At 41.3% G+C, this 17,946-nt stretch overlaps 1 pseudogene; it reads right to left on the bottom strand.

Annotated features, from left to right (window-relative positions):
• LOC133569663 (collagen alpha-1(XXI) chain-like) overlaps positions 1-17,946 on the bottom strand; it is a 75,954-nt pseudogene that overhangs the window by 13,408 nt on the left and 44,600 nt on the right.

The raw sequence follows: 17,946 nt of genomic DNA, 5'->3' as shown, positions 1-17,946 counted from the left end.
GACCCCTTTTTTCAAAATAACAACCTACTCTCCATTCAAATAACTGTTGTTTTTGGATGATTTTCAATTTTCATTCTGTTTTGCTAACCATTGCCTGTTTTAGGTCATATGCAAGGGACATTCACAGTTGATTAAACGAACCGTAGTAGCGAAGCACAGGGACTATAGAGTTTGTTTCATTGACCAAACATGATGTTCTGAACGCACCCTTAAAGTCAAGCACAACGTTTTTATTTTCTCGGCCGTTAAAAGTGTTTTACAATTGGACAAATAATAAATGAAGAAAAATGTGTAAATATTCTGACCTTCACAGAGTTTCTGCTCCATGGAGTCTCGGATGCGGTCAATGGTGGTGTAGTCTTCAGCATACAGAACATATGTGGGATGATGGTTTGTTGGCGATAGAAACAAGCTCAGAGTTAGCGATCTCATCTCCGACTCCGACTGCGAACACGGTAATGCTCTGAGCCCGCGCCTCCATACTGTCGTCCACCTAAGGAAATAAGACGTGTATTTTTACATTGGAATTGACAAACATCATACAATCATAGTTTGGTTTTCATAAACCCTGGTTTTATTCGGATTCGTTTTAAGACAACATTTTCCACCAAAAATATGTCTTGGTTTCCACACACTCTTGAATCTGTCTGTTTTTTCATTGAGTACGGCTACAAAAATGCCACCCTAGCACTAAAGTAGGTTTTAGCATACAGTAATAATCCAACCAAGTAAAAGCCTTAATTCCTGTTTCGAGAGAGTCACTGAACCCACCACAACACTGCTTGGTCTAACCCGGGTGTCAGCAACCCGCAGCACTCGAGCGGCATACAGCTCTTTAGCGCCGTCCTAGTGGCTCCCTGGAACTCTTTCAGAGGTGTGTGAAAATGGAAAAAGATGAAGAAAACTATGTTTTTTGTAGGAGACCAAACATGACACAAACCTTCCTAATTGTTAGAAAGTCCAACGTTTATGTTATGCATACTGTCTATCTGTGTCGGCCCTACGACTTGTCCAGGGTGTACCCCGCCTTCCGCCCGATTGTAGCTGAGATAATCACCAGTGCCCCCCGCGACCCCAAAGGGAATAAGCGGTAGAAAATGGATGGATGGGATGGATACTTCACTGATGAGAGTATTTGCCAAGCACTGTATGGTCCTACTAATTTCAGCCATTCATCGTAGTTTGTTTACATGTACAACTTTCTCCGATGCTGCCACAGAAAGACATGTTTTATGCCACTACTTCTTTGTCTCATTTTGTCGAACAAATGTTTCATGCTGTGCGTGAATGCACAAAGGTGAGCTTTGTTGATGTTGTTGATTTGCTGGAGTGCTTATCGGGCATATTTGGTCAATCAATGACTGCAAGTCAATCCATACTAACATGCTATTTAGGCTAGCTGTATGTAGATATTACATCATTAAACCTCATTTCTAGGTATATTTGAGCTCATTTAATTTCCTTTACTTCAATCAATCAATGTTTATTTATATAGCCCTAAATCACAAATGTCTCAAAGGACTGTACAAACCACTACGACTACGACATCCTCGGAAGAACCCACATAAGGGCAAGGAAAACTCACACCCAGTGGAACGCCAGTGACAATGATGACTATGAGAAACCTTGGAGAGGACACCCCCCCCCCCCTCCTCCCCCCTCTTGGGACCGAAAGCAATGGATGTCGAGCTGGTGTATTTAGTACACAAATTGATAGTTGTTTGTATGCCATGTTGTTCCAGACCACAGCAAATGTTACCCAGTTTGCAAAGATTGTAATACATCCACTAGAAAAAGACAGCCTGCCGTTTACTTTAACTTGGACACACACATCTATACCTTTGGCCATTCTGAGTCAGTGATTTCCAGAAGTTATCTCATCCTGTGAAAAGCCTCCATTTTACTAAAAATGTCCAATTTTGCAAAAATGTGTAAAATAAAAAACAAAATACAACATTTCTGTCAACAAAGATTTGCGTGAGCCTTTGATAGTAGACTAATACAGCTAATATAGACACTTACATCATTTGTTGTTTTCATTATAAAACTTTTAGATTTTTGCGGCTCCAAAGATTTTTTGATTTTTTTTGTATTTTTGGTCCAATATGGTTTTTTCAACATTTTGGGTTGCCGACCCCTGGTCTAACCAAAAAAATCTAAGGAAATATGGCGCTTACTGACTGTCCTCAATACTTTTGTAAAGAGCCTGGCCTTGCGCTGACACCTTAACGGGTGTCTTGGAATTGGCTAGCACTAACAGAGCTGTGGAATCACGACATGTTAATCTGTATCACAGGTTTTTTTTATGTGGCATAAACTGATTAACTGGAATAGTTGACTTAAAGGGATCATATCAGTGACGTGCTGTCAGGGGAGGCAAGTGAGGCAGTGCCCTACCTTGCCACCAGGGGAGTAAAAGGCTTAACCATCCATCCATCCATCCATCCATTTACTATGCTTGTCCCTAACGAAGTAATGAAATATAACAAGTTGTAATATTTCTCTTTTGGTTTATGCTTTTATGTTATTTTGGTGTGGATTCTAGAAATGTTGATAATTTTCATGGTCAAAATCGCTGAAATTCCGTGTTTCCTGTTCAAAACAACGCGGCAGACGAGAAGTGAGGCAGACACATGTGCTGCCTCCTCGGCTACACACAAAGTGAGTGGGGGCGCGTGCTTGTTGCCACGGGGAGAAGGCAGGCCCTGAGGCAGCAAGTACCTCTGCCTCACAGCAGAGGGCGATATATCAAAAGTTCATGAACTGCCAACAAGAAGAAAACAGACAACTGCTCCACTTCCCGCAAACTGTGATGCTTTTTCGCCCTAAAAGTGGAGGATTTGATTTCTAAAATAAGGAATTTTTCAAGACTGGATTTTCACTCAAAGCAAGAAGTCATTAATACTGGGAGATTAACGCCACAACTGCCAGATTTGAGTCAAACGTGTGTGGTCCGAGGACGGAAAATGACGTTTTCATTTCAAAAGGATTGGGAAACTGGAAAATAATGGCTTTATGGCTATGCTACAAAAAACGTATTTATTGCTTTCCCGGTTTTTTATTCTCGACGATTGACCGTGTTTGGACCCAAATGGGATATTCTGAGGTGGCGACTTGTCCAGGGTGTACACTGCCTTCTGCCTAAAAGCAGCTGAGATAGGCTCCAGCACCCCCCAGAACCCCGAAAGGGACAAGCGCTGGAAAATGGATGGATGGGATGGATTTGGAAAACGGGCCACGAAACCTCGAAAAACATGAAAGCTCATCTGCCCACATTCAAAAAGGTCAGATTTCTGTTAAAACGTTTGGAATATCGATATATTGATCAGGCTCTAAATGAGACTTAATATCAGCATCCACAATGCCAATGTAAAGGAAAATAGTGAGATAATAAAAGACCTGATTTTGGGGGGGGGGGGGGGGAGAGCTTGCATTTTGTGGCAATTATCTCAATAGGTGAAAGAGAGACTTTTAAAAATCAAAGAAAAAGACAAAAAGGAGGACTTCAACAGCAAAGTCATTGAGATTTTCGTCCAGAAGGAAATGCGAATGGACATCATTTACAAGTAAAGGTAAGATATACTGTCTAGTGCATCCATCCATCCATTTTCTACCGCTTATTCCCTTTCGGGATCACGGGGGGCGCTGGCGCCTATCTCAGCTACAATCGGGCGGAAGGCGGGGTACACCCTGGACAAGTCGCCACCTCATCGCAGGGCCAACACAGATAGACAGACAACATTCACACTCACATTCACACACTAGGGCCAATTTTTAGTGTTGCCAATCAACTTATCCCCAGGTGCATGTCTTTGGAGGTGGGAGGAAGCCGGAGTACCCGGAGGGAACCCACGCATTCACGGGGAGAACATGCAAACTCCACACAGAAAGATCCCGAGCCTGGATTTGAACCCAGGACTGCAGGACCTTCGTATTGTGAGGCAGACGCACTAACCCCTCTGTCACCGTGAAGCCCCAGTGGTTCTCAAATGGGGATACGCGTACCCCCGGGGGTACTTGAAGGTATGCCAAGGGGTACATGAGATTCTTTTTTAAAATATCCTAAAAATAGCAACAATTCAAAAATCCTTTATTGAATAATACTTCAACAAAATATGAATGTAAGTTCATAAACTGTGAAAAGACAATGCAATATTCAGTGTTGACAGCTAGATTTTTTTTATGTTCCATAAATATTGATGTTAAAGATTTATTTTTCTGTGACGAAATGTTTAGACTTAGGTTCATGAATCCAGATGGATGTCTATTGCAATCCCCAAAGAGGGCACTTTAAGTTGATGACTACTTCTTTGTGTAGAAATATTTATTTATAATTGAATCACTTGTTTATTTTTCAACAAGTTTTTAGTTATTTTTATATCCTTTTTCTCCAAATAGTATACGAAAGACCATTACAAATGAGCAATATTTTGCACTGTTTCATCCATCCGTTTTCGCTTATTCCCTTTGGGGTCGCTCAGCTACAATCAGGCGGAAGGCGGAGTACACCCTGGACAAGTCGCCACCTCATCACAGAGCCATATATATATATATATATATATATATATATATATATATATATATATGTATATATAAATATTTTATTTTTTTTTACTTATTTTTTTAAATGTCCTTTCTAATTAATTTTTCACCGCTTATTCTCAGCGTCTCCTTTCCGCTCAAGCATATAATATTGACTAAAAATGCATTTTCCCATCGATAACGTGACATCATTGCACTCGCGCCGCTGTGTCAATTAGTGCGCAAGAAATATATATATATATACACATATATACATACATATATACATATATATATATATATATACATATATATACATATATATATATACATATATATATATATATATATATATATATATATATATATATATATATATATATATATATATATATACATACATACAGCACGGCCAAATTGTTTTCACCAAATGCGGCTCCCCAAGTTAAAAAGTTGTCTGCTCTGCAGTTGCTGTGTTAATTGTGTGCTAAGTGTGTTGAAAGTTTTTTTCTACCATCATACTGTGTGTTATTGTGATTTTGAGCCGGTGCCATTGCTTCGTACTGTCATGTTTGTAAATCTGACTAGTGGGTCAGTGACTTAGTATCATATTGTATGTTTGTAAATCTGACTTGAGAGCCAGTGACTTAGCATCATATTGTATGTTTGTAAATCTGACTAGTGGGTCAGTGCTTCCCCAACCTCAAACCTCACTGCACGTCACTGAATCATTTTATACAAAACCCACTTATCTTACCTGCTGGTGCTTGTTTGAATTCAAACCATAGTAAATAAAACAATTCTATCTTGTTCCAGACAAGCCGTTTGGAATTTGAGATTATTTCGAAGTACTTTCCCATTTTGACATTAGCGGATATCTCCATCCCATGGGTCCCATTTGTATAGTTTTTGGTATGACTCGGCCAGGGTTTGAACTCACGACCTACCGATCTCAGGGCGGACACTCTAACCACTAGGCCACTGAGTAGGTTCACAGTGGAAGTCACTGCTTCTTCTTCTTCTACTTCCATTTACGGTATGTGCTCCGCATGTCATAAATAAGTATTCCAATCAAAAATGTGATGCATGAAAATGCACGTCATATTTGGATAATTTTTTTAGGGTCCATGGACACAGTAACATTGTAATCACTTTAGCACACGTATACGTGGCTATAGATGTGTTATTATAATATGTATATAACTTTATGACATGTAGGGTTGGGTATAGTTTGAATTCGAATTATTCCGATTCCGATTCTTTGTTTCAATTCTGATTCCTGACGATTCTCGATTCCGATTCTTGTTGCACCATTTCGGGATCAATGTGTTTACCAGGTAGTCCCTGGAAGGTGGTATGTATTTTGGGTTGAGAGTTTTCACCATATCCCTGCAAACATAAACAAACATGTAATGTTGCTGTTACTGTTTAGCCCAGTATCAATTAGCTTAGCTCTATCGTTATTGCTTAACTAACCTAAATGTCGGCGATTCCACCTCTGAAAAGGGATGCAGTCTTTTGACTATGTGTGCAGTGACCTTTCTGTGGCACTCTTCCGTCTCTGGCACAGACATCTACTCCATTGCCGATACGGTGAACGGAGTACGCTTAGCACATCGCGGAGCCTGGCTAGCAGGTTGTAAATAGTCTATGAAAAAATACGCGGGCTAATTTGTTAGCTGCCTCAACGTTGGCGCAAAACACATTATTGCATATATATTGTTTTACTTATCGGGTTCGGACTGCAGTGCAGTCACCGAGGTGCCAGGCTGGGCGTCGGAGCCGGAGCCAGAGGATGAGGCAGAGGAGGACGGTCGGCGCAGCGCGTCGAAGACGGGACACGCATTTATTTGTACTCCATGAACTCGGAGGTGCTTCATCATGTTCGACGTGCACTAGAGATGCGCGGTTTGCGGTCTCATCCGCGGAGTCCGCGAAAAAAACCGCGAGTCGGGCGGTTGACATGACGAAAAAATTGATTTTAAATAGATTCAGGCGGATGGTGAACCATCCGGAAATATTTTATATGCATGGTTCTGTGATTAGTATCCTTTGCCCTTCAAAGTGCCATTTAAGACCCGTGTCATAAAGCGAAGAAGACAATAAGAGACGTTATTACTCTCCTGAATGACTGCCGGTAGTCACCCAGATAATAAGTATTAAGGCGTGCTATGAAACCATTGGCTTTGTCGCCTACTACAACATGTACGATCTGCTTGTCAGTCCAGCATCATGTTGTGTGTGGCTTCCGCGGCAACATACACACGACTGCAAGGCATACTGGGTGACACAGAGTACACTAATGGTTGTGATATAACACTCTTAGTAATATGCGCCACGCTGTGAAGCCACACCAATCAAGAACGACAAACACATTTCAGGAGAACATCCTCACAGTAACACAGCATAAACGCAACACATCAAATACCAATAATCCTTTGTATTCATGACACTTCCTGACTATTTTATACACCCCGCTAGCAGCAAACCCTGCCACACCCCCGTGCGTCGGTAATGTGGGCGGGGTTGGGGGCGCGGGGGTGTAAAATATATTCAGGAATTGTCACGGATACAAATGATTATGGGTATTTGTTGTGTTGCGTTTATGTTGTGTTACTGTGAGGATGTTCTCCCGAAATGTGTTTGTCAATGTTGTTGGGTATGGCTTCACAGCGTGGCGGATATTAGTAAGTGTTAAAGTTGTTTATATCACAACCATCAGTGTACTCTGTATCACCCAGTATGTCTTTCAATCTTGAACGTGTAATAGCGGAAGCTGCACACAACATGTTGCCGGACCAACAATCGGTTCGTACATGTTGTTGAAGGTGTCAAAGGCAATGGTTTCACAGCACGCCCATATTCTTGTCATCAGGATGAACTCTATTGGATAGGCGCGGGAACGTTAGCGGCTCCAATTGTCATCATTACTATGTGAAACAGCTTTGAATAGCTCTGTGAGTGGTAAAGGCGGACAACCTCTGATGTATTTCAGCGGGCTGTTGGCGGGCGGGTACGGTCCTGATAAAATGTTTGTTCGGGTGGACGGCGGGTGGATGACGACTTTGGTGATGCGGATGATATAATTGCCTATCCGCTCATCTCTAACGTGCACTCTCCTGAGCACGAAACAGTCCTGTCGCACGTGTTACATTTCGCCGATATTTCATTTTTTTTGGTAAAATAAAGCCACACTTTCGACCGCCGACGCCCGCTTGACTGACTCGCTTGGCTACATAGGCTCGGCTATGCTAACACTTCCGGCGGTGGGCGCTTCTTCGTTGTTGTTCAGCGGCTTCTTCTTCCGGGCGGCGGACTTATTTTTTTTTCCCGGGTCGGCGGACTGGGTATCGAAACTAGGAATCGAAATTTAAACTTTTGAACGATTCCGGGAGAATCGGAAAGTTAGTCCCGGTTCCAATCTATACTCGATACCCAACCCTAATGACACGAAAGGCGTTGAAAAAGGAAGCTGATAAACTAACCTTTGAGACGCTTTCATCTCCTTGGTTCAGAAGTTTTTTTTTCCTTCTTCTCTAGACTGGCTCGCACATGTACACTTGGGTATTAAAATCCTTCGCCATTGCCATTTAAATGTGGCGTATAGGCCAAACTTGTGATATTTGTCGGTACGGAAGTGTAACTCTAAAACAACAAACATGGCTGACACGGTGAAGAACCAGTAAAGAAAAATGTTTGCAAAAATTTGCTAATGCAGCAACATTAAATGTTATGTAAACCACAAGTATTTTAGATAAAATATCATAATATCATCCCTATGAAATTGCCTGCGGAAAAAAAAATCCATATGGTTCGGTTTCAAACTGTATTTTTGTAGTATTGTTTGGTATTCAAACATCGTCTTTAAATACCAAACCACACTCAGCTCTTCCAAGTCCGAGTCCATGGTTCTCGCCCGGAAAAGGGTGGTGTGCCATCTCCGGGTTGGGGAGGAGTTCTTGCCCCAAGTGGAGGGGTTCAAGAACTTCAGGGTCTTGTTTACAAGTGAAGGAAAAGTGGACCCAGTATCGATTCGTTGTTTTGAAGAACGAGCTGAGCCAGAAGGCAAAGCTCTCAATTTACTGGTCCATCTACGTTCCTACTTATGGTCGTGAGCTTTGGGTCATGACCAAAAGGACAAGATCACGGGTACAAGCGGCCGAAATGGGACTCTCCCTTAGAGATAGGATGAGAAGCTTTGTCATTCAGAAGGAGCTCTAAGTAAAGCAGCTTCTCCTCCACATCGAGAGGAGCCAAATAAGGTGGTTCGGGCATCTGGTCAGGTCTCACCTTAAAACTCATTTGTATACTCTAGCCTTTAAATAGACTCCCTTTTTAGACCAGTTGATCTGCCGTTTCTTTTCTTTTTCTCCTATGTCCCACTGTCCCTTGTGGAGGGGGTCCGGTCCAATCCGGTGGCCATGGATGACGTACTGGCTGTCCAGAGTCGGGACCCAGGATGAACCGCTCGTCCAGAGTCGGGACCCAGGATGGACCGCTTGCCTGTGTATCGGCTTGGGACATCCCTGCGCTGCTGATCCGCCTACACTTGGGATGGTTTCCTGCTGGCTCCGCTTTGAACAGGATTCTCGCTGCTGTGTTGGATCCGCTTTGGACTGGACTCTCGCGGCTGTGTTGGATCCATTATGGATTGAACTTTCACAGTATCATGTTAGACCCGCTCGACATCCATTGCTTTCGTCCTCTCCAAGGTTCTCATAGTCATCATTGTCACCGACGTCCCACTGGGTGTGAGTTTTCCTTGCCCTTATGTGGGCCTACCGAGGATGTCGTAGTGGTTTGTGCAGCCCTTTGAGACACTAGTGATTTAGGGTATATAAGTAAACATTGATTGATTGATTGATTGAAACATCTCACTGTTTGGGGCACATCTGATTGGAAGGAGACCACAGGGAAGGACACGGGGGAGAGACAATGTCTCCTAGCTGACCTGGGAAAGCCTCGGGATCCCCGGGAAGAGCTGGACGAAGTAGCTCGAGAGAAGGAAATCTGGGCTTTTCAGCTTAGCCTACAGCCCCAGCTACCCAACTTCAGAAAAGCGGAAGATGGATGAATAGATGGTTTTCATCTTATTTTTCACATTTTCACATCAAGATGTTACGGCCCAAGCACCCGCCGCCGCTCAGTCTTCAGTGCGCTCCTCTGGACAGGCCCACAGGTGTTCCACTCCTGCGCTCACTCTGCAATCAACGCACCTGACACTGATGAGGACGCCGCACATTATTTAGACCAGCGCGTCCTGCGTTCCAGTGCCAGAACGTAGCTACTTGTATTCGTACAGTCAGCCCGCACATCTTCCATGTGCCTAGTTGCTCTCCGTGTTTCCCCTTCTTTGTGCTCATTGTGTATTGTTCTTGTTCGTCGTTCCGCAGCTTCTCTCTATTCCCTGGATTCAAGCTGAGCGTCTCGTCTCCCCGGATTCCTCCTGGACTTCTTGCTGCCTAGCCGGATCTCAACTTCTCGCCTGCCCACGGACTTCCGAGCCTGAATAGCCCTTTCTGAACTTCCACTTCTTTCGCAACACGCACCTTCAACACTTGCCGGTAACACTTTCCAGTTAATTACAGCACATTGTCGCACACCACATATTTTGGTTAGTTTTACACGTCATATTCTTCTACACGCCTAAGGCTAAGCAACGCCCATGTCTCAGGGCCGTCTCCTTCTCCACTGTACCATTACACACAACACCAAAACCACAAATTTGATCGGCACTAAGTGGCCACTAAACTTAGTTTGAATATTTTCTGTTTTTGCAGTTGGACATGTACATTTAAAAGTTTAGAGGAGTCTGAGTTAAATTCTTCTAAAACAGGGGTTGTAACATTTTAAACCTCAAGGCCTAACTTTTACACTACTGAGGAGCCCGTGCCATCTCAAATATTAACACTGCTTTTAATCATATTAAATAAATATATCCAACCTACTTGCAGTTTAACAAATGATAATAAACTATGTGTTAATCAAAAAGTTTATTATCAAGGCTTAGGTCAGGCTGATTGCAAAAATAAATAACAATCAAATAAACTGCATAAGAATGGAATAATTAAAAACTGATGAAAAAATCTACATAAAATTACGGATTGCTAAAATAATCTGATTTCAATTTAACGACTAATAATAATAATAAATATGTATAATAAACTAAACTAAAATTTAAGGGCAAATGATAATACAGGTTCACCACTTTAGTCATAATTTCTGTACTTAAGAAACTTCTCTATTACTTTAGTTCCAGACTTCTTCTGTTACTTTGATATTGTCATTACTGCCACAAGTGGTGGAAAAGTGTATTACAACTGAGTAACGCTGCGGCCCATACAGACCACAGCTCTCCTGTCCAAAGGCAAAACCCAGTAACTAAATTTTGGTCAAAACTGAGCTGATAATAATTTTGGAGTTACTAGGTGATATGCTTTACATTAGTGTATGCAATATTGTAATTAGTTCCGTAAGTAAGCTATTACGCGCATGGCAGGACCTAGCAACTACCACATAACCGCGTAGATACAACAGAAAAACCTAGTATCTCAAGGGTATCTCTAGAAGTGAGTTACTAGGTTCTGCTTTTGGAAGGGAGAGCTGAGAAACAGATATTTGTTGGCGGCCCTCGCCCTACAAGTGTATAATACATTTTGATTTTATTTCTGAAATTTGACCCAAAAAACAGATGTCCCCAAAATGTTGTAAATTGTGTGAGTTTTTACTATGTCATCCTGGGATTTGCCATCTGTGACCACCACGGCAATGCGGTTCTTGACTGGGTTGGCTCGTTGGGAGGTGGAGAAAACGTGGTCCACAGCAAACCTGATGGCTCTCCCCGTCTGCAGAACAACGTTTTAAAGCAGCTTTAAGACTTCACTGTCACAGAAGCAAGCAATTACAGTGGCAAAAAACACTCCCACAGCAGAAACCTTCCAGATTGCCTAAATATTGTATATAAGTACGCTGTTAAGTACTCATGTAGTAACACAAAAAGGAAATTAGGTCAAGGTTGGCACAGCAATAAATATTTATGAAAACTGGATGTTGTATATTTTTGGGCATTTTCCTCCACAAAATGACTCAAAATAAAATTAATGCAATTTTTTTTCACTCTCATATTGTATTCATAAAACATGAGGCTTGATCTGGACTATGAAAGCCTAAGGAGGTAATACTGCAAATGTTGGTATCAATCTGTATTCTGTATAATGTTTTTTCAAACCAGGATTGTAGTTTCGATACTGATGCTGATATGTTTTATTTCACGTTTCAATATCGTTGATTGACTTTAATTTGTTAATCATGATTATAAATTACAATAAAGACAATAAAAACATAACGTACAAAAAAATATATATATACTGTATATATATATTTATATACACACAGTGGGGCAAAAAAGTATTTAGTCAGCCACCGATTGTGCAAGTTATCCCACTTAAAATGATGACAGAGGTCTGTAATTTTCATCATAGGTACATTTCAACTGTGGGAGACAGAATGTGAAAAAAAATCCAGGAATTCAGATTGTAGGAATTTTAAAGAATGTACCCGATTGTAGCTGAGATAGGCGCCAGCGCCCCCCGCGATCCCAAAAGGGAATAAGCGGTAGAAAATGGATGGATGAATGGTATTCATAATTTATGGTGGAAAATGAATATTTGGTCAACCATTCAAAGCTCTCACTGATGGAAGGAGGTTTTGGCTCAAAATCTCACGATACATGGCCCCATTCATTCTTTCCTTAACACGGATCAATCGTCCTGTACCCTAAGTAGAAAAACAGCCCCAAAGCATGATGTTTCCACCCCCATGCTTCACAGTAGGTAAGGTGTTCTTGGGATGCAACTCAGTATTCTTCTTCCTCCAAACCCAACGAGTTGAGCTTACACCAAAAAGTTCTATTTTGGTATCATCTGACCACATGACAATCTCCCAATCCTCTGCTGTATCATCCATGTATCCATTTTGGTATAAACTCAACTCGTTGTGTTTTGAGGAAGAAGAATACTGAGTTGCATCCCAAGCACACCTACCTACTGTGAAGCATGGGGGTGGAAACATCATGCTTTGGGGCTGTTTTTCTGCTAAGGGGACAGGACGATTTATCCGTGTTAAGGAAAGAATGAATGGGGCCAAGTATCGTGAGATTTTGAGCCAAAACCTCCTTCCATCAGTGAGAGCTTTGAATGGTTGAACAAATACTTATTTTACACTATAATTTACAAAGAAATTCTTAAAAATTCCTAACATGTGAATTCCTGGATTTTTTTTTCACATTCTGTCTCTCACAGTTGAAGTGTACCTATGAAGAAAATTACAGACCTCTGTCATCATTTTAAGTGGGAGAACTTGCACAATCGGTGGCTGACCAAATACTTTTTTGCCCCACTGTATATATGTATATATGTATATATATATATATATATATATATATATATATATATATATATATATATATATATATATATATATATAAATTTTAACCTAAAGAAAAAATTATATTTAATTTGATCATACAAAATTGATAGCTAAATGAACAATAATAAACAAAGATCATATTGAATATCAACAAAAGCAAACAACCACCATGGAGCCAAATTAGTTTGCCATTTGCATGTTGAAAAGACGTCAAAACTTATCCAGTTCCACTTATACACTTTATAAAGATAATCAATAATTAGTCTCCTTTCATCCATCCATCCATCCATTTTCTACCGCTTATTCCCTTTCGGGGTCGCGGGGGGCGCTGGCGCCTATCTCAGCTACAATCGGGCGGAAGGCGGGGTACACCCTGGACAAGTCGCCACCTCATCGCAGGGCCAACACAGATAGACAGACAACATTCACACTCACATTCTCCTTTCAAATAACAATAATAATAATCGCAATAATAAGTACAACATACAAACACTACAACTCTGATACAACTCTTCCTGCTAGCTTATCACTGTAAAAAATGAACATACAGAATAACATACCTTAATATAACTTACATCAAATACATTACAGACTTCTCTGTGACATTCCAAACAAAAAAGAAATGTGCGAGTGCAACACTAATTTATTTTGGCCATATAAATTGCCATATACATTTGCAATAGCATTAGCAATTTTACTTGGCAATTTCAACACCTCCAAAATTGATAATGAAAACTACAGTACAACTAAGATGCACATTACAATCAAACAACTTGTCTGTAATAAGTATAACCACTTTGTAGGACACAGCAAAAGACAAGACCTGCACATCCAAATTAATGGCAAAGACTTCTTCCTGACAACGGCCAAACACGTCGCACAAATTGAAATGAATGCGTGCTTGCAGACGATAGTGTAAGAAAACAAAATACAACTAAATAGTTTCCGGACTGACCTTATCCACCATGCAGGGCACGCATAATCGAAACAATATTTCTCTTCATTGAAGTTTTTTCAAAAATTTGCACAATAAAATAAGTAAAAAGTATGTATTATTCGGGCTGATATCATCCATCCATCAGTGTTTCCCACAGGTCAGGCATCTATTTGTGGTGGTGTGGTAAGGCGATGACCAAGAAGAACGCGGAGTTGGAACATAATTACAACACTTAATGTACATATTTATATACATATTTATATAATATTTACATATTTATATAATAGGTAACTACAAGCTCCATTCACAGACAGAGTCCCATTGCTTTTATGAGTGGTCGAGCGAGTCAAAAGCCGGAAAAAAATATATATATATATATTTATTTTTTTATTTTTATCTGTGGCGGCCGTAATTATTTTGTGGCGGGCTGCCACAAATAAAGGAATGTGTTGGAAACCCTGTCCATCCATCCATTTCCTACCGCTTGTCCCTTTCGGGGTCGCGGGTGGGTGCTGGAGCCTATCTCAGCTGCATTCTGGCGGAAGGCAGGTACACCCTGGACAAGTCGCCACCTCATGGCAGGCCCAACACAGATAGACAGACAACATTCACACACTAAGGACATCGTATTGGATTGATATCAGTATCGGCCAATAGTAAAGGCTGCAATGTCGGTTTTGTATCGGAAGTGAAAAGGTTGTATTGGGACACACCTAACAATTCATCTCTTACTCCCGTTTATTATATCAATTACTTGGGCAAATGAAAGATAATACCATTTTAACGATATAACAACATGTACAACAGAACAGATAAATATAAAGCTCATTGCACTAGTATAAGTCCAAAACCGATACCGCTCCTGGTATCGATTCTATGGATATTTGTAGTAGCTACCTGTGTGTTTCCTCCCATGTAAGTGATGCCTTTTATGGCCCGGATGAGGTCTGCAGCACTTTGTTGTTTTCCCAGAGGGATCTCCAGTCGAGGGTTGTCACTGTACTGGATCACTGCCACCTGTAGCGCACAGAAAAAATACACAAATGGTGCTCTGTTGTCGCCACACACAAATGAATAGCGCCACCCCATTGCACAGCTTTAATCTTATACCTGAGTATAGTGGGAGCTGATGTCAAACTGGCTGGTGATGTTGATAAGCCATTGCTTGGCTGTTTCGAAATCAGCAAAGCCGACGCTCCACGAGCCATCGACGATATAAACCAAGTCATTCACTGCCGTGCTGCAACCTGACAAACACACACGCGCATGCACAGGAATCAGAAAATGTGTTTTATACGTCAAATGTACTTGTTCAATTTTCAAAAGGTAGTGTCAAGACACATGTTGTATCACTTGAAGGCCTACTGAAACCCACTACTACCCACCACGCAGTCTGATAGTTTATATATCAATGATGAAATATTAACATTGCAACACATGCCAATACGGCCTTTTTAGTTTACTAAATTACAATTTTAAATTTCCCGGGAGTTTCATCTTGAAAACGTCGTGTAATGATGACGTGTACGCAAGATGTCACGGGTTTTAAGGAAATACGAGCGCTGCACACACACACAGCTAAAAGTCGTCTGCTTTAACGGCATAATTACACAGTGTTTTGGAGATCTGTGTTGCTGAATCTTTGTTCAATTAACATTGGAGAAGTCAAAGTAGAAAGATGGAGTTGGGAAGCTTTAGCCTTTAGCCACACAAACACACGGTGATTCCTTGTTTAAAATTCCCAGAAGTGAAACTTTCCTATGGATCAGAGCGCGGTCAAGCCAACATGGATCCCTACCAAATGTCAACCAGCAGGTTTCGGTGAGAAAATTGTGGTTAAAAAGTCAGTTCTTACTGGAGAAAAGCTGAGCTTGTGCTGTCCATAGCTGCCGTCGACTCCCCTGAGACACTGCGCGTCAAGACCCCCGTGGAGACACCCTTCCGACTATCAGGTACTATTTAACTCGCTAAAACACTAGCAACACAATAGAAATATGAGGGATTTCCCAGAATTATCCTAGTAAATGTCTCTAAAAACATTGGAATCCGTCCCAATGCAATCGCGTTTTTTTTTTTAACCTTATTTTATTCAATCTTTTTTTTTTTTCTAGTCCGTCGCTATCAATATCCTCAAACACAAATCTTTCATCCTCGCTCAAATTAATGGGGAAATTGTCGTTTTCTCGGTCCGAATAGCTGTTTTTGTTGGAGGCTCCCATTAAAAACAATGTGAATATGTGAGGAGCCCCCACATTTGTGACGTCATCGTCTGCGACTTCCTGTAGAGGCAGGGCATTTCTCTTAACACCGAAAGTTGCGAACTTTATCCTGGATGTTCTCTACTAAATCCTTTCAGCAAAATGATGGCAATATCGCGAAATGATCAAGTATGACACATAGAATGGACCTGCTATTCCCGTTTAAATAAGAAAATCAAATTTCAGTAGGCTTTTAAATTCCATGTAAACTGCAGCAGGTCATTTGTGTCATCATTGCGTGTGACTGCCTTCACAGATCTCCCGTCCAAAGGCAAAACCCAGTAACTCAATTTTGGTCAAAACTGAGCTGATAATAATTTTGGAGTTCCTAGGTGATATGCTTTACATTAGCGTATGCGATATCGTAATTTGTTCCGTAAGTAAGCTGTTACGCGCATGGCAGGACCTAGCAACTACCACATAACCGCGTAGATACAACAGACAAACCTAGTATCTCAAGGGACCAATCGGAGCTTCTTTGTCAGTCGCCTTATTGTCTTTAATGAGACATTTGCAGGAATGGGGGCCGACGGTCAACCTGATTATGTGATATTATGGCACGAGGGGATATTTGGAAGATTGGCCCAGGACGTTGCAAGCACCTTCAGTAAATGTATTGTTCTTGATTCTTCCCCTTGCATACTCTTTTGGGCAGGTCAAAATAAAAACTGGACGCTGTACACGCCTCTTGCCCAATGTGCAAACGCAGAATGGGGCCCACCCGAGATTGTGATAAAATATCTGGAGAAAGGGCACACGTTCATGAGAGCAGATTCAACCCATGGCTCAATCGGCAAAAAAAATGAAAGCTCAAGAAAACATCTATACGTTTGATGACGTTGTAGATCTTTGTAAGACAGCATCAAGATGGATTGGTTTTCCTTTGTTTTCTCAAAATCAGCTAGAAGTGAGTTACTGGGTTTTGCCTTTGGACGGGAGATATGTGTAAGTTACCCAAGCCTTGGACACTAATACACCCCCATACCATCACAGATGCTGGCTTTTGAACTTTACGCCTGGAACAATCCGGATGGTTCTTTTCCTGTTTGTTCCAGATGACACAACGTCCACAGTCTCCAAAAACAATTTGAAATGTGGCACCAGTCCATCATAGACGAGTTCGGGGCCCAGTGAAGCTGGCAGCGTTTCTGGGTGTTGTTGATAAATGACTTTCGCTTTGCATTGTAGAGTTTTAACTTGCACTTACAGATGTAGCAACGAACTGTGGTTACTGACAGTGGTTTTCTGAAGTGTTCCTGAGCCCATGTGGTGATATCCTTTACACACTGATATCTCTTTATGATGCAGTACCGCCTGACGGATCGAAGGTCCGTAATATCATCGCTTACGGGCAGTGATTTCTCCAGATTCTCTGAACCTTTTGATGGTATTACAAACCATAGATGGTGAAATCTCTAAATTGCTTCTAATAGCTGGTTGAGAAATGTTGTTCTTAAACTGTTCGACAATTTGCTCACGCATTTGTTCTCAAAGTGGTGACCCTCGCCCCATCCTTGTTTGTGAATGACTGAGCATTTCATGGAAGCTGCTTTTATACCTAATCATGGCACCCACATGTTCCCAATTAGCCTGTTCACCTGTTGGATGTTCTAAAAAAGTGTTTGATGAGCATTCCTCAACTTTCGCAGTCTTTTTTTGCCACCTGTACCAGCTTTTTTGAAACATGTTGAAAGCATCAAATTCCAAATAAGCTAATATTTGCAAAAAAAAAATATGTTTTCCAGTTCAAACGTGAAGTATCTTGTCCTCGCAGTCTATTCAAATGGTTATAGGTTGAAAAGG

Source organism: Nerophis ophidion, linkage group LG15 (genome assembly GCF_033978795.1).
Source record: "Nerophis ophidion isolate RoL-2023_Sa linkage group LG15, RoL_Noph_v1.0, whole genome shotgun sequence".
Classification (NCBI taxonomy): Eukaryota; Metazoa; Chordata; class Actinopteri; order Syngnathiformes; family Syngnathidae; genus Nerophis; species Nerophis ophidion.
The sequence above is the reverse complement of the archived record's forward strand: the minus strand, read 5'-3'. Positions and strand labels throughout refer to the sequence as shown.